Source organism: Cetorhinus maximus, chromosome 34, assembly GCF_964194155.1.
Source record: "Cetorhinus maximus chromosome 34, sCetMax3.hap1.1, whole genome shotgun sequence".
Lineage (NCBI taxonomy): Eukaryota > Metazoa > Chordata > Chondrichthyes > Lamniformes > Cetorhinidae > Cetorhinus > Cetorhinus maximus.
In genome coordinates this window covers 9,971,030-9,989,363 of record NC_135912.1, presented here as the reverse complement: position 1 = coordinate 9,989,363, position 18,334 = coordinate 9,971,030, and positions in this window count along the sequence as shown.

Here is an 18,334-nt window from a genome sequence, read left to right as displayed (position 1 = left end):
TAGAAAACAGAGTGTGGGTGAGTGTGTGAACTTTATATAAAACAGAGAGTGGGTGAGTGTGTGAACTTTATTTAAAACAGAGAGTGGGTGAGTGTGTGAACTTTATCTAAAACAGAGAGTGGGTGAGTGTGTGAACTTTATATAAAACAGAGAGTGGGTGAGTGTGTGAACTTTATATAAAACAGAGAGTTGGTGAGTGTGTGAGCTTTATATAAAACAGAGAGTGGGTGAGTGTGTGAACATTATATAAAACAGAGAGTGGGTGATTGTGTGAACTTTATATAAAACAGAGAGTCGGTGAGTGTGTGAACTTAATTTTAAACAGAGATTGGGTGACAGTGTGAACTTTATATAAAACAGAGAGTTTGTGAGTGTTTGAACTTTATATAAAACAGAGAATGTGTGAGTGTGTGAACTTTATATAGAACAGAGAGAGGGTGAGTGGGTGAACTTTATATATAACAGAGAGTGCGTGAGTGGGTGAACTTTATATAAAACAGAGAGTGGGTGAGTGTGTGAACTTTTTGTGAAACAGAGAGTGGGTGGGTGTGTCAACTTTATATAAAACAGAGATTGGGTGAGTGTGTCAACTTTATATAAAACAGAGACTTGGTGAGTATGTGAACTTTATATAAAACAGAGATTGGGTGAGTGTGTGAAATTTATATAAAACAGAGAGTGTGCGATTGTGTGAACTTTCTATAAAACAGAGAGTGGGTGAGTGTGTGAACTTTATATAAACCAGAGAGTGGATGAGTGTGTGAACTTTTTATAATACAGAGAGTGGGTGAGTGTGAGAACTTTATATAAAACAGAGAGTGGGTCAGTGTGTGAACTTTATATAAAACAGAGAGTGGGTGAGTGTGTGAACTTTATATAAAACAGAGAGTGGGTGAGTGTGTGAACTTTATATAAAACAGAGAGTGTTTGAGTGTGTGAACTTTATATAAAACAGAGAGTGGGTGAGTGTGTGAACTTTATATAAAACAGAGAGTGTGTGAGTGTGTGAACTTTATATAAAACAGAGAGTGGGTGAGCGTGTGAAATTGATTTAAAATAGAGAGTGGGTGAGTATGTGTAGTTTATATAAAACAGAGAGTGGGTGAGTGTGTGAACTTAATATAAAACAGAGAGTGGGTGAGTGTGTGGAATTTATTTAAAACAGAGAGTGGGTGAGTGTGTGAACTTTATATAAAACAGAGAGTGGGTGAGTGTGTGAACTTAATATAAAACAGAGAGTGGGTGAGTGTGTTAACTTTATATAAAACAGAGAGTGGGTGAGTGTGTGAACTTTATATAAAACAGAGAGTGGGTGAGTGTGTGAACTTTATATAAAACAGACAGTGTGTGAGTGTGTGAACTTTATATAAAACAGAGAATGGGTGAGTGTGTGAACTTTATATAGAACAGAGAGAGGGTGAGTGGGTGAACTTTATATATAACAGAGTGTGCGTGAGTGGGTGAACTTTACATAAAACAGAGAGTGGGTGAGTGTGTGAACTTTATGTGAAACAGAGAGTGGGTGGGTGTGTCAACTTTATATAAAACAGAGATTGGGTGAGTGTGTCAACTTGATATAAAACAGATAGTGGGTGAGTGTGTGAAATTTATATAAAACGGAGAGTGGGTGATTGTGTGAACTTTCTATAAAACAGAGAGTGGGTGAGTGTGTGAACTTTATATAAAACAGAGAGTGTTTGAGTGTGTGAACTTTATATAAAACAGAGAGTGGGTGATTGTGTGAACTTTATATAAAACAGAGAGAGGGTGAGTGTGTGAACTTTATATAAACCAGAGAGTGGGTGAGCGTGTGAACTTGAATTAAAACAGAGAGTGGGTGAATGTGTGAAGTTTATATAAAACAGAGAGTGGGTGAGTGTGTGAAATTTTTTTAAAACAGAGAGTGGGTGATTGTGTGAACTTTATATAAAACAGAGAGTGGGTGAGTGTTTGTACTTAATATAAAACAGAGAGTGGGTGACTGTGTGAACTTTATATAAAACAGAGAGTGGGTGAGTGTGTGAACTTTATATAAAACAGAGAGTGTGTGAGTGTGTGAACATTATATAAATCAGAGAGTGGGTAAGTGTGTGAAATTTATATAAAAGACAGAGTGGGTGAGTGTGTGAACTTTATATAAAACAGAGAGTGGGTGTGTGTGTCAACTTTATATAAAGCAGAGATTGGGTGAATGTGTCAACTTTATATAAAACAGAGAGTTGGTGAGTGTGTGAACTTTATATAAAACAGAGATTGGGTGAGTGTTGTGAAATTTATATAAATCAGAGAGTGGGTGAGTGTGTGAACTTTCTATAAAACAGAGAGTGCGTGAGTGCGTGAACTTTATATAAAACAGAGAGTGGGTGAGTGTGTCAACTTTATATAAAACAGAGAGTGGGTGAGTGTGTGAACTTTATATAAAACAGAGAGTGGGTGAGTGTGTGAACTTTATATAAAACAGAGAGTGGGTGATTGTGTGAACTTTATTAAAAACAGAGAGTGGGTGAGTGTGTGAACTTTATATAAAACAGAGAGAGGGTGAGTGTGTGAACTTTATATAAACCAGAGAGTGGGTGAGCGTGTGAACTTGAATTAAAACAGAGAGTGGGTGAATGTGTGAAGTTTATATAAAACAGAGAGTGGGTGAGTGTGTGAACTTAATATAAAACAGAGAGAGGGTGAGTGTGTGAAATTTTTTTAAAACAGAGAGTGGGTGAGTGTGTGAACTTTATATAAAACAGAGAGTGGGTGAGTGTTTGTACTTAATATAAAACAAAGAGTGGGTGACTGTGTGAACTTTATATAAAACAGAGAGTGTTGGAGTGTGTGAACTTTATATAAAACAGAGAGTGGGTGATTGTGTGAACTTTATATAAAACAGAGAGAGGGTGAGTGTGTGAACTTTATATAAACCAGAGAGTGGGTGAGCGTGTGAACTTGAATTAAAACAGAGAGTGGGTGAATGTGTGAAGTTTATATAAAACAGAGAGTGGGTGAGTGTGTGAAATTTTTTTAAAACAGAGAGTGGGTGATTGTGTGAACTTTATATAAAACAGAGAGTGGGTGAGTGTTTGTACTTAATATAAAACAGAGAGTGGGTGACTGTGTGAACTTTATATAAAACAGAGAGTGGGTGAGTGTGTGAACTTTATATAAAACAGAGAGTGTGTGAGTGTGTGAACATTATATAAATCAGAGAGTGGGTAAGTGTGTGAAATTTATATAAAAGACAGAGTGGGTGAGTGTGTGAACTTTATATAAAACAGAGAGTGGGTGTGTGTGTCAACTTTATATAAAGCAGAGATTGGGTGAATGTGTCAACTTTATATAAAACAGAGAGTTGGTGAGTGTGTGAACTTTATATAAAACAGAGATTGGGTGAGTGTTGTGAAATTTATATAAATCAGAGAGTGGGTGAGTGTGTGAACTTTCTATAAAACAGAGAGTGCGTGAGTGCGTGAACTTTATATAAAACAGAGAGTGGGTGAGTGTGTCAACTTTATATAAAACAGAGAGTGGGTGAGTGTGTGAACTTTATATAAAACAGAGAGTGGTTGAGTGTGTGAACTTTATATAAAACAGAGAGTGGGTGAGTGTGTGAACTTTATATAAACCAGAGAGTGGGTGAGTGTGTGAACTTTATATAAACCAGAGAGTGGGTGAGCGTGTGAACTTGAATTAAAACAGAGAGTGGGTGAATGTGTGAAGTTTATATAAAACAGAGAGTGGGTGAGTGTGTGAACTTAATATAAAACAGAGAGAGGGTGAGTGTGTGAAATTTTTTTAAAACAGAGAGTGGGTGAGTGTGTGAACTTTATATAAAACAGAGAGTGGGTGAGTGTTTGTACTTAATATAAAACAGAGAGTGGGTGACTGTGTGAACTTTATATAAAACAGAGAGTGGGTGAGTGTGTGAACTTTATATAAAACAGAGAGTGTGTGAGTGTGTGAACATAATATAAATCAGAGAGTGGGTAAGTGTGTGAAATTTATATAAAAGACAGAGTGGGTGAGTGTGTGAACTTTATATAAAACAAAGAGTGGGTGTGTGTGTGAACTTTAGATGAAACAGAGAGTGGGTGAGTGTGTCAACTTTATATAAAGCAGAGATTGGGTGAATGTGTCAACTTTATATAAAACAGAGAGTTGGTGAGTGTGTGAACTTTATATAAAACAGAGATTGGGCGAGTGTTGTGAAATTTATATAAAACAGAGAGCGGGTGAGTGTGTGAACTTTCTATAAAACAGAGAGTGCGTGAGTGCGTGAACTTTATATAAAACAGAGAGTGGGTGACTGTGTGAACTTTATATAAAACAGAGAGTGGGTGAGTGTGTCAACTTTATATAAAACAGAGAGTGGGTGAGTGTGTGAACTTTATATAAAACAGAGATTGGGTGAGTGTGTGAACTTTATATAAAACAGAGGTTGGGTGATTGTGTGAACTTTATATAAAACAGAAAGTGGGTGAGTGTGTGAACTTTATATAAAACAGTGAGTGGGTGAGTGTGTGAACTAGAATTAAAACAGAGACTGGGTGAGTGTGTGAACTTTATTAAAAACAGAGAGTGGGTGAGTGTGTGAACTTAATTTAAAACAGAGATTGGGTGAGAGTTTGAACTTCATATAAAACAGAGAGTGGGTGAGTGTGTGAACTTTATATAAAACAGAGAGTTGGTGAGTGTGTGAGCTTTATATAAAACAGAGAGTGGGTGAGTGTGTGAACTTTATATAAAACAGAGAGTGGGTGAGTGTGTGAACTTTATATAAAACAGAGAGTCGGTGAGTGTGTGAACTTAATTTTAAACAGAGATTGGGTGAGAGTGTGAACTTTATATAAAACAGAGTGTGGGTGCGTGTGTGAACTTTATATAAAACAGAGATTGGGTGAGTGTGTGAACTTAATTTAAAACAGAGATTGGGTGAGAGTTTGAACTTCATATAAAACAGAGAGTTTGTGAGTGTTTGAACATTATATAAAACAGAGAATGTGTGAGTGTGTGAACTTTATATAGAACAGAGAGAGGGTGAGTGGGTGAACTTTATATATAACAGAGAGTGGGTGAGTCGGTGAACTTTATATATAACAGAGAGTGGGTGAGTGTGTGAACTTTTTGTGAAACAGAGAGTGGGTGGGTGTGTCAACTTTATATAAAACAGAGATTGGGTGAGTGTGTCAACTTTATATAAAACAGAGACTTGGTGAGTGTGTGAACTTTATATAAAACAGAGATTGGGTGAGTGTGTGAAATTTATATAAAACAGAGAGTGTGCGATTGTGTGAACTATCTATAAAACAGAGAGTGGGTGAGTGTGTGAACTTTATATAAACCAGAGAGTGGGTGAGTGTGTGAACTTTTTATAATACAGAGAGTGGGTGAGTGTGAGAACTTTATATAAAACAGAGAGTGGGTCAGTGTGTGAACTTTATATAAAACAGAGAGTGGGTGAGTGTGTGAACTTTATATAAAACAGAGAGTGGGTGAGTGTGTGAACTTTATATAAAACAGAGAGTGTTATAGTGTGTGAACTTTATATAAAACAGAGAGTGGGTGAGTGTGTGAACTTTATATAAAACAGAGAGAGGGTGAGTGTGTGAACTTTATATAAAACAGAGAGTGGGTGAGCGTGTGAACTTGAATTAAAATAGAGAGTGGGTGAGTGTGTGTAGTTTATATAAAACAGAGAGTGGGTGAGTGTGTGAACTTAATATAAAACAGAGAGTGGGTGAGTGTGTGAAATTTATTTAAAACAGAGAGTGGGTGAGTGTGTGAACTTAATATAAAGCAGAGAGTGGGTGAGTGTGTTAACTTTATATAAAACAGAGAGTGGGTGAGTGTGTGAACTTTATATAAAACAGAGAGTGGGTGAGTGTGTGAACTTTATATAAAACAGACAGTGTGTGAGTGTGTGAACTTTATATAAAACAGAGAATGGGTGAGTGTGTGAACTTTATATAGAACAGAGTGAGGGTGAGTGGGTGAACTTTATATATAACAGAGTGTGCGTGAGTGGGTGAACTTTACATAAAACAGAGAGTGGGTGAGTGTGTGAACTTTATGTGAAACAGAGAGTGGGTGGGTGTGTCAACTTTATATTAAACAGAGATTGGGTGAGTGTGTCAACTTGATATAAAACAGATAGTGGGTGAGTGTGTGAACTTTATGTGAAACAGAGAGTGGGTGGGTGTGTCAACTTTATATTAAACAGAGATTGGGTGAGTGTGTCAACTTGATATAAAACAGATAGTGGGTGAGTGTGTGAACTTTATATAAAACAGAGAGTGGGTGATTGTGTGAACTTTCTATAAAACAGAGAGTGGGTGAGTGTTTGAACTTTATATAAACCAGAGAGGGGGTGAGTGTGTGAACTTTTTATAAAACAGAGAGTGGGTGAGTGTGAGAACTTTATATAAAACAGAGAGTGGGTGAGTGTGTGAACTTTATATAAAACAGAGAATGGGAAAGTGTGTGAACTTTATATAAAACAGAGAGTGGGTGAGTGTGTGAACTTTATATAAAACAGAGAGTGTTTGAGTGTGTGAACTTTATATAAAACAGAGAGTGGGTGATTGTGTGAACTTTATATAAAACAGAGAGAGGGTGAGTGTGTGAACTTTATATAAACCAGAGAGTGGGTGAGCGTGTGAACTTGAATTAAAACAGAGAGTGGGTGAATGTGTGAAGTTTATATAAAACAGAGAGTGGGTGAGTGTGTGAAATTTTTTTAAAACAGAGAGTGGGTGATTGTGTGAACTTTATATAAAACAGAGAGTGGGTGAGTGTTTGTACTTAATATAAAACAGAGAGTGGGTGACTGTGTGAACTTTATATAAAACAGAGAGTGGGTGAGTCTGTGAACTTTATATAAAACAGAGAGTGTGTGAGTGTGTGAACATTATATAAATCAGAGAGTGGGTAAGTGTGTGAAATTTATATAAAAGACAGAGTGGGTGAGTGTGTGAACTTTATATTAAACAGAGAGTGGGTGTGTGTGTGAACTTTAGATGAAACAGAGAGCGGGTGAGTGTGTCAACTTTATATAAAGCAGAGATTGGGTGAATGTGTCAACTTTATATACAACAGAGAGTTGGTGAGTGTGTGAACTTTATATAAAACAGAGATTGGGTGAGTGTTGTGAAATTTATATAAAACAGAGAGTGGGTGAGTGTGTGAACTTTCTATAAAACAGAGAGTGCGTGAGTGCGTGAACTTTATATAAAACAGAGAGTGGGTGAGTGTGTCAACTTTATATAAAACAGAGAGTGGGTGAGTGTGTGAACTTTATATAAAACAGAGAGTGGGTGATTGTGTGAACTTTATATAAAACAGAGAGTGGGTGATTGTGTGAACTTTATATAAAACAGAAAGTGGGTGAGTGTGTGAACTTTATATAAAAAAGTGAGTGGGTGAGTGTGTGAACTAGAATTAAAACAGAGACTGGGTGAGTGTGTGAACTTTATTAAAAACAGAGAGTGGGTGAGTGTGTGAACTTAATTTAAAACAGAGATTGGGTGAGAGTTTGAACTTCATATAAAACAGAGAGTGGGTGAGTGTGTGAACTTTATATAAAACAGAGAATGGGTGAGTGTGTGAACTTTATATAGAACAGAGAGAGGGTGAGTGGGTGAACTTTATGTATAACAGAGTGTGCGTGAGTAGGTGAACTTTATATAAAACAGAGAGTGGGTGAGTGTGTGAACTTTATGTGAAACAGAGAGTGGGTGTGTGTGTTAACTTTATATAAAACAGAGATTGGGTGAGTGTTGTGAAATTTATATAAAACAGAGAGTGGGTGAGTGTGTGAACTTTATATAAAACAGAGAGTGGGTGAGTGCGTGAACTTTATATAAAACAGAGAGTGGGTGAGTGTGTCAACTTTATATAAAACAGAGAGTGGGTGAGCGTGTGAACTTTATATAAAACACAGAGTAGGTGAGTGTGTGAACTTTATATAAAACAGAGAGAGGGTGAGTGTGTGAACTTTATATAAAACAGAGAGTGGGTGAGCGTGTGAACTTTATATAAAACACAGAGTGGGTGAGTGTGTGAACTTTATATAAAACAGAGAGAGGGTGAGTGTGTGAACTTTATATAAAACAGAGAGTGGGTGAGCGTGTGAACTTTATATAAAACACAGAGTGGGTGAGTGTGTGAACTTTATATAAAACAGAGAGTGGGTGAGTGTGTGAACTTTATATAAAACAGAAAGTGGGTGAGTGTGTGAACTTTATTTAAAACAGTGAGTGGGTGAGTGTGTGAACTTTATATAAAACAGACAGTAGGTGAGTATGTGAACTTTATAGAAAACAGAGAGTGGGTGAGTGTGTGAACTTTATATATAACAGAGAGTGGGTAAGTGTGTGAACTTGAATTAAAACAGAGAGTGGGTGAGTGTGTGAACTTTATATAAAACAGAGAGTGGGTGAGTGTGTGAACTTTATATAAATCAGAGATTGGGTGAGTGTGTGAACTTGAATTAAAACAGAGAGTGGGTGAGTGTGTGAACTTTATATAAATCAGAGAGTGGGTGAGAGGTTGAACTTTATATAAAACAGAGAGTGGGTGCGTGTGTGAACTTTATATAAAACAGAGACTGGGTGAGTGTGTGAATTTAATTTAAAACAGAGATTGGGTGAGAGTTTGAACTTCATATAAAACAGAGAGTGGGTGAGTGTGTGAACTTTATATAAAACAGAGAATGGGTGAGTGTGTGAACTTTATATAGAACAGAGAGAGGGTGAGTGGGTGAACTTTATATATAACAGAGAGTGCGTGAGTGGGTGAACTTTATATAAAACAGAGAGTGGGTGAGTGTGTGAACTTTATGTGAAACAGAGAGTGGGTGGGTGTGTCAACTTTATATAAAGCAGAGATTGGGTGAGTGTGTCAACTTTATATAAAACAGGGACTTGGTGAGTGTGTGAACTTTATATAAATCAGAGATTGGGTGAGTGTGTGAACTTGAATTAAAACAGAGAGTGGGTGAGTGTGTGAACTTTATATAAATCAGAGAGTGGGTGAGTGTGTGAACTTTATATAAAACAGAGAGTGGGTGAGTGTGTTAACTTTATATAAAACAGAGAGTGGTTGAGTGGGTGAACTTTATATAAAACAAAGAGTGGGTGAGTGTTTGAACTTTATGTAAAACAGAGAGTGTGTGAGTGTGTGAACTTTATATAAAACAGGCATTGTGTGAGTGTGTGAACTTTATATAATACAGACAATGGGTGAGTGTGTGAACTATATATAAAACAGAGAGTGGGTGAGAATGAGAACTTTATATAAAACAGAGAGTGGGTGAGTGTTTGAACTTTATATAAAACAGAGTGTGGGTGAGTGTGTGTAGTTTATATAAAACAGAGAGTGGGTGAGTGTGTGAACTTAATATAAAACAGAGAGTGGGTGAGTGTGTGAAATTTATTTAAAACAGAGAGTGGATGAGTGTGTGAACTTTATATAAAACAGAGAGTGGGTGAGTGTGTGAACTTAATATAAAACAGAGAGTGGGTGAGTGTGTTAACTTTATATAAAACAGAGAGTGGGTGAGTGTGTGAACTTTATATAAAACAGAGAGTGGGTGAGTGTGTGAACTTTATATAAAACAGACAGTGTGTGAGAGTGTGAACTTTATGTAAAACAGGCATTGTGTGAGTGTGTGAACTTTATATAAAACAGACAATGGGTGAGTGTGTGAACTATATATAAAACAGAGAGTGGGTGAGAGTCAGAACTTTATATAAAACAGAGAGTGGGTGAGTGTGTGAACTTTATGTAAAACAGAGAGTGTGTGAGTGTGTGAACTTAATTTAAAACAGACATTGGGTGAGAGTGTGAACTTTATATAAAACAGAGAGTGGGTGCGTGTGTGAACTTTATATAAAACAGAGAGTGGGTGAGTGTGTGAACTTAATTTTAAACAGAGATTGGGTGAGAGTTTGAACTTCATATAAAACAGAGAGTGATGAGTGTGTGAACTTTATATAAAACAGAGAATGGGTGAGTGTGTGAACTTTATATAGAACAGGGAGAGGGTGAGTGGGTGAACTTTATATATAACAGACTGTGCGTGAGTGGGTGAACTTTATATAAAACAGAGAGTGGGTGAGTGTGTGAACTTTATGTGAAACAGAGAGTGGGTGGGTGTGTCAACTTTATATAAAACAGAGAGTGGGTGATTGTGTGAACTTTATATAAACCAGAGAGTGGGTGAGTGTGTGAACTTTTTATAAAACAGAGAGTGGGTGAGTGTGAGAACTTTATATATACAGAGAGTGGGTGAGTGTGTGAACTTTATGTGAAACAGAGAGTGGGTGGGTGTGTCAACTTTATATAAAGCAGAGATTGGGTGAGTGTGTCAACTTTATATAAAACAGGGACTTGGTGAGTGTGTGAACTTTATATAAATCAGAGATTGGGTGAGTGTGTGAACTTGAATTAAAACAGAGAGTGGGTGAGTGTGTGAACTTTATATAAATCAGAGAGTGGGTGAGTGTGTGAACTTTATATAAAACAGAGAGTGGGTGAGTGTGTTAACTTTATATAAAACAGAGAGTGGTTGAGTGGGTGAACTTTATATAAAACAAAGAGTGGGTGAGTGTTTGAACTTTATGTAAAACAGAGAGTGTGTGAGTGTGTGAACTTTATATAAAACAGGCATTGTGTGAGTGTGTGAACTTTATATAATACAGACAATGGGTGAGTGTGTGAACTATATATATAACAGAGAGTGGGTGAGAATGAGAACTTTATATAAAACAGAGAGTGGGTGAGTGTTTGAACTTTATATAAAACAGAGTGTGGGTGAGTGTGTGTAGTTTATATAAAACAGAGAGTGGGTGAGTGTGTGAACTTAATATAAAACAGAGAGTGGGTGAGTGTGTGAAATTTATTTAAAACAGAGAGTGGATGAGTGTGTGAACTTTATATAAAACAGAGAGTGGGTGAGTGTGTGAACTTAATATAAAACAGAGAGTGGGTGAGTGTGTTAACTTTATATAAAACAGAGAGTGGGTGAGTGTGTGAACTTTATATAAAACAGAGAGTGGGTGAGTGTGTGAACTTTATATAAAACAGACAGTGTGTGAGAGTGTGAACTTTATGTAAAACAGGCATTGTGTGAGTGTGTGAACTTTATATAAAACAGACAATGGGTGAGTGTGTGAACTATATATAAAACAGAGAGTGGGTGAGAGTCAGAACTTTATATAAAACAGAGAGTGGGTGAGTGTGTGAACTTTATGTAAAACAGAGAGTGTGTGAGTGTGTGAACTTAATTTAAAACAGAGATTGGGTGAGAGTGTGAACTTTATATAAAACAGAGAGTGGGTGCGTGTGTGAACTTTATATCAAACAGAGAGTGGGTGAGTGTGTGAACTTAATTTTAAACAGAGATTGGGTGAGAGTTTGAACTTCATATAAAACAGAGAGTGATGAGTGTGTGAACTTTATATAAAACAGAGAATGGGTGAGTGTGTGAACTTTATATAGAACAGGGAGAGGGTGAGTGGGTGAACTTTATATATAACAGACTGTGCGTGAGTGGGTGAACTTTATATAAAACAGAGAGTGGGTGAGTGTGTGAACTTTATGTGAAACAGAGAGTGGGTGGGTGTTTCAACTTTATATAAAACAGAGAGTGGGTGATTGTGTGAACTTTATATAAACCAGAGAGTGGGTGAGTGTGTGAACTTTTTATAAAACAGAGAGTGGGTGAGTGTGAGAACTTTATATATACAGAGAGTGGGTGAGTGTGTGAACTTTATATAAAACAGAGAATGGGAAAGTGTGTGAACTTTATATAAAACGGAGAGTGGGTGAGTGTGTGAACTTTATATAAAACAGAGAGTGTTTGAATGTGTGAACTTTATATAAAACAGAGAGTGGGTGATTGTGTGAACTTTATATAAAACAGAGAGAGGGTGAGTGTGTGAACTTTATATAAACCAGAGAGTGGGTGAGCGTGTGAACTTGAATTATAACAGAGAGTGGGTGAATGTGTGAAGTTTATATAAAACAGAGAGTGGGTGAGTGTGTGATCTTAATATAAAACAGAGAGAGGGTGAGTGTGTGAAATTTTTTTAAAACAGAGAGTGGGTGAGTGTGTGAACTTTATATAAAACCGAGAGTGGGTGAGTGTGTGAACTTTATATAAATTAGAGAGTGGTTGAGTGTGTGAACTTTATATAAAACAGAGAGTGGGTGAGTGTGTGAACTTAATATAAAACAGTGTGTGAGTGAGTGTGTGAACTTTATATAAAACAGAGAGTGGGTGAGTGTGTGAACTTTATATAAAACAGAGAGTGGGTGAGTGTGTGAACATAATATAAAACAGAGAGTGGGTGAGTGTGTGAACTTTATATAAAACAGAGAGTGGGTGAGTGTGTGATCTTTATATAAAACAGGGAGTGGGTGAGTGTGTGAATTTTATATAAATCAGAGAGTGGGTGAGTGTGTGAACTAGAATTAAAACAGAGACTGGGTGAGTGTGTGAACTTTATTAAAAACAGAGAGTGGGTGAGTGTGTGAACTTAATTTAAAACAGAGATTGGGTGAGAGTTTGAACTTCATATAAAACAGAGAGTGGGTGACTGTGTGAACTTTATATAAAACAGAGAGAGGGTGAGTGTGTGAACTTTATATAGAACAGAGTGTGCGTGAGTGGGTGAACTTTATATAAAACAGAGAGAGGGTGAGTGTGTTAACTTTATGTGAAACAGAGAGTGGGTGGGTGTGACAACTTTATATAAAACAGAGATTGGGTGAGTGTGTCAACTTTATATAAAACAGAGAGTTGGTGAGTGTGTGAAATTTATATAAAACAGAGAGTGGGCGATTGTGTGAACTTTCTATAAAACAGAGAGTGGGTGAGTGTGTGATCTTTATATAAAACAGAGATTGGGTGAGTGTTGTGAAATTTATATAAAACAGAGAGTGGGTGAGTGTGTGAACTTTATATAAAACAGAGAGTGGGTGAGTGTGTCAACTTTATATAAAACAGAGAGTGGGTGAGCGTGTAAACTTTATATAAAACACAGAGTGGGTGAGTGTGTGAACTTTATATAAAACAGAGAGAGGGTGATTGTGTGAACTTTATATAAAACAGAAAGTGGGTGAGTGTGTGAACTTTATTCAAAACAGTGAGTGGGTGAGTGTGTGAACTTTATATAAAACAGAGAGTGGGTGAGTATGTGAACTTTATAGAAAACAGAGAGTGGGTTAGTGTGTGAACTTTATATAAAACAGAGAGTGGGTAAGTGTGTGAACTTGAATTAAAACAGAGAGTGGGTGAGTGTGTGAACTTTATGTGAAACAGAGAGTGGGTGGGTGTGTCAACTTTATATAAAACAGAGATTGGGTGAGTGTGTCAACTTTATATAAAACAGGGACTTGGTGAGTGTGTGAACTTTATATAAATCAGAGATTGGGTGAGTGTGTGAACTTGAATTAAAACAGAGAGTGGGTGAGTGTGTGAACTTTATATAAAACAGAGCGTGGGTGAGTGTGTGAACTTTATATAAAACAGAGAGTGGGTGAGTGTGTTAACTTTATATAAAACAGAGAGTGGTTGAGTGTGTGAACTTTATATAAAACAGAGAGTGGGTGAGTTTTTGAACTTTATGTAAAACAGAGAGTGTGTGAGTGTGTGAACTTTATATAAAACAGGCATTGTGTGAGTGTGTGAACTTTATATAAAACAGACAATGGGTGAGTGTGTGAACTATATATAAAACAGAGAGTGGGTGAGAGTGAGAACTTTATATAAAACAGAGAGTGGGTGAGTGTGTGAACTTTATATAAAACAGAGAGTGGGTGAGTGTGTGAACTTGAATAAAAACAGAGAGTGGGTGAGTGTGTGTAGTTTATGTAAAACAGAGAGTGGGTGAGTATGTGAACTTAATATAAAACAGAGAGTGGGTGAGTGTGTGAAATTTATTTAAAACAGAGAGAGGGTGAGTGTGTGAACTTTATATAAAACAGAGAGTGGGTGAGTGTGTGAACTTAATATAAAACACAGAGTGGGTGAGTGTGTTAACTTTATATAAAACAGAGAGTGGGTGAGTGTGTGAACATAATATAAAACAGAGAGTGGGTGAGTGTGTGAACTTTATATAAAACAGAGAGTGGTTGAGTGTGTGATCTTTATATAAAACAGAGAGTGGGTGAGTGTGTGAATTTTATATAAATCAGAGAGTGGGTGAGTGTGTGAACTAGAATTAAAACAGAGACTGAGTGAGTGTGTGAACTTTATTAAAAACAGAGAGTGGGTGAGTGTGTGAACTTAATTTAAAACAGAGATTGGGTGAGAGTGTGAACTTTATATAAAACAGAGAGTGGGTGCGTGTGTGAACTTTATATAAAACAGAGACAGGGTGAGTGTGTGAATTTAATTTAAAACAGAGATTGGGTGAGAGTTTGAACTTCATATAAAACAGAGAGTGGGTGAGTGTGTGAACTTTATATCAAACAGACAATGGGTGAGTGTGTGAACTTTATATAGAACAGAGAGATGGTGAGTTGGGGAAATTTATATATAACAGAGAGTGCGTGAGTGGGCGAACTTTAAATAAAACAGAGAGTGGGTGAGTGTGTGAACTTTATGTGAAACAGAGAGTGGGTGGGTGTGTCAACTTTATACAAAACAGAGAGTGGGTGAGTGTGTGAAAGTTATATAAAACAGATAGTGGGTGAGTGTGTGAACTTTATATAAAACAGAGAGTTGGTGAGTTTGTGAACTTTATATAAAAGAGAGAGTGGGTGAGTGTGTGAACTTTATATAAAACAGAGAGTAGCTGAGTGTGTGAACTTTATATGAAACAGAGAATGGGTGAGTGTGTGAACTATATATAAAACAGAGAGTGGGTGAGAGTCAGAACTTTATATAAAACAGAGAGTGGGTGAGTGTGTGAACTTTATGTAAAACAGAGAGTGTGTGAGTGTGTGAACTTAATTTAAAACAGACATTGGGTGAGAGTGTGAACTTTATATAAAACAGAGAGTGGGTGCGTGTGTGAACTTTATATAAAACAGAGAGTGGGTGAGTGTGTGAACTTAATTTTAAACAGAGATTGGGTGAGAGTTTGAACTTCATATAAAACAGAGAGTGATGAGTGTGTGAACTTTATATAAAACAGAGAATGGGTGAGTGTGTGAACTTTATATAGAACAGGGAGAGGGTGAGTGGGTGAACTTTATATATAACAGACTGTGCGTGAGTGGGTGAACTTTATATAAAACAGAGAGTGGGTGAGTGTGTGAACTTTATGTGAAACAGAGAGTGGGTGGGTGTGTCAACTTTATATAAAACAGAGAGTGGGTGATTGTGTGAACTTTATATAAACCAGAGAGTGGGTGAGTGTGTGAACTTTTTATAAAACAGAGAGTGGGTGAGTGTGAGAACTTTATATATACAGAGAGTGGGTGAGTGTGTGAACTTTATGTGAAACAGAGAGTGGGTGGGTGTGTCAACTTTATATAAAGCAGAGATTGGGTGAGTGTGTCAACTTTATATAAAACAGGGACTTGGTGAGTGTGTGAACTTTATATAAATCAGAGATTGGGTGAGTGTGTGAACTTGAATTAAAACAGAGAGTGGGTGAGTGTGTGAACTTTATATAAATCAGAGAGTGGGTGAGTGTGTGAACTTTATATAAAACAGAGAGTGGGTGAGTGTGTTAACTTTATATAAAACAGAGAGTGGTTGAGTGGGTGAACTTTATATAAAACAAAGAGTGGGTGAGTGTTTGAACTTTATGTAAAACAGAGAGTGTGTGAGTGTGTGAACTTTATATAAAACAGGCATTGTGTGAGTGTGTGAACTTTATATAATACAGACAATGGGTGAGTGTGTGAACTATATATATAACAGAGAGTGGGTGAGAATGAGAACTTTATATAAAACAGAGAGTGGGTGAGTGTTTGAACTTTATATAAAACAGAGTGTGGGTGAGTGTGTGTAGTTTATATAAAACAGAGAGTGGGTGAGTGTGTGAACTTAATATAAAACAGAGAGTGGGTGAGTGTGTGAAATTTATTTAAAACAGAGAGTGGATGAGTGTGTGAACTTTATATAAAACAGAGAGTGGGTGAGTGTGTGAACTTAATATAAAAACAGAGAGTGGGTGAGTGTGTTAACTTTATATAAAACAGAGAGTGGGTGAGTGTGTGAACTTTATATAAAACAGAGAGTGGGTGAGTGTGTGAACTTTATATAAAACAGACAGTGTGTGAGAGTGTGAACTTTATGTAAAACAGGCATTGTGTGAGTGTGTGAACTTTATATAAAACAGACAATGGGTGAGTGTGTGAACTATATATAAAACAGAGAGTGGGTGAGAGTCAGAACTTTATATAAAACAGAGAGTGGGTGAGTGTGTGAACTTTTATGTAAAACAGAGAGTGTGTGAGTGTGTGAACTTAATTTAAAACAGAGATTGGGTGAGAGTGTGAACTTTATATAAAACAGAGAGTGGGTGCGTGTGTGAACTTTATATCAAACAGAGAGTGGGTGAGTGTGTGAACTTAATTTTAAACAGAGATTGGGTGAGAGTTTGAACTTCATATAAAACAGAGAGTGATGAGTGTGTGAACTTTATATAAAACAGAGAATGGGTGAGTGTGTGAACTTTATATAGAACAGGGAGAGGGTGAGTGGGTGAACTTTATATATAACAGACTGTGCGTGAGTGGGTGAACTTTATATAAAACAGAGAGTGGGTGAGTGTGTGAACTTTATGTGAAACAGAGAGTGGGTGGGTGTTTCAACTTTATATAAAACAGAGAGTGGGTGATTGTGTGAACTTTATATAAACCAGAGAGTGGGTGAGTGTGTGAACTTTTATAAAACAGAGAGTGGTGAGTGTGAGAACTTTATATATACAGAGAGTGGGTGAGTGTGTGAACTTTATATAAAACAGAGAATGGGAAAGTGTGTGAACTTTATATAAAACGGAGAGTGGGTGAGTGTGTGAACTTTATATAAAACAGAGAGTGTTTGAATGTGTGAACTTTATATAAAACAGAGAGTGGGTGATTGTGTGAAACTTTATATAAAACAGAGAGAGGGTGAGTGTTGTGAACTTTATATAAACCAGAGAGTGGGTGAGCGTGTGAACTTGAATTATAACAGAGAGTGGGTGAATGTGTGAAGTTTATATAAAACAGAGAGTGGGTGAGTGTGTGATCTTAATATAAAACAGAGAGAGGGTGAGTGTGTGAAATTTTTTAAAACAGAGAGTGGGTGAGTGTGTGAACTTTATATAAAACCGAGAGTGGTGAGTGTGTGAACTTTATATAAATTAGAGAGTGGTTGAAGTGTGTGAACTTTATATAAAACAGAGAGTGGGTGAGTGTGTGAACTTAATATAAAACAGTGTGTGATGAGTGTGTGAACTTTATATAAAACAGAGAGTGGGTGAGTGTGGTGAACTTTATATAAAACAGAGAGTGGGTGAGTGTGTGACATAATATAAAACAGAGAGTGGGTGAGTGTGTGAACTTTATATAAAACAGAGAGTGGGTGAGTGTGTGATCTTTATATAAAACAGGGAGTGGGTGAGTGTGTGAATTTTATATAAATCAGAGAGTGGGTGAGTGTGTGAACTAGAATTAAAACAGAGACTGGGTGAGTGTGTGAACTTTATTAAAAACAGAGAGTGGGTGAGTGTGTGAACTTAATTTAAAACAGAGATTGGGTGAGAGTTTGAACTTCATATAAAACAGAGAGTGGGTGACTGTGTGAACTTTATATAAAAACAGAGAGAGGGTGAGTGTGTGAACTTTATATAGAACAGAGTGTGCGTGAGTGGGTGAACTTTATATAAAACAGAGAGAGGGTGAGTGTGTTAACTTTATGTGAAACAGAGAGTGGGTGGGTGTGACAACTTTATATAAAACAGAGATTGGGTGAGTGTGTCAACTTTATATAAAACAGAGAGTTGGTGAGTGTGTGAAATTTATATAAAACAGAGAGTGGGCGATTGTGTGAACTTTCTATAAAACAGAGAGTGGGTGAGTGTGTGATCTTTATATAAAACAGAGATTGGGTGAGTGTTGTGAAATTTATATAAAACAGAGAGTGGGTGAGTGTGTGAACTTTATATAAAACAGAGGAGTGGGTGAGTGTGTCAACTTTATATAAAACAGAGAGTGGGTGAGCGTGTAAACTTTATATAAAACACAGAGTGGGTGAGTGTGTGAACTTTATATAAAACAGAGAGAGGGTGATTGTGTGAACTTTATATAAAACAGAAAAGTGGGGTGGAGTGTGGTGAACTTTATTTCAAAACAGTTGAGTGGGTGAGTGTGTGTGAAACTTTATATAAAAACAGAGAGTGGG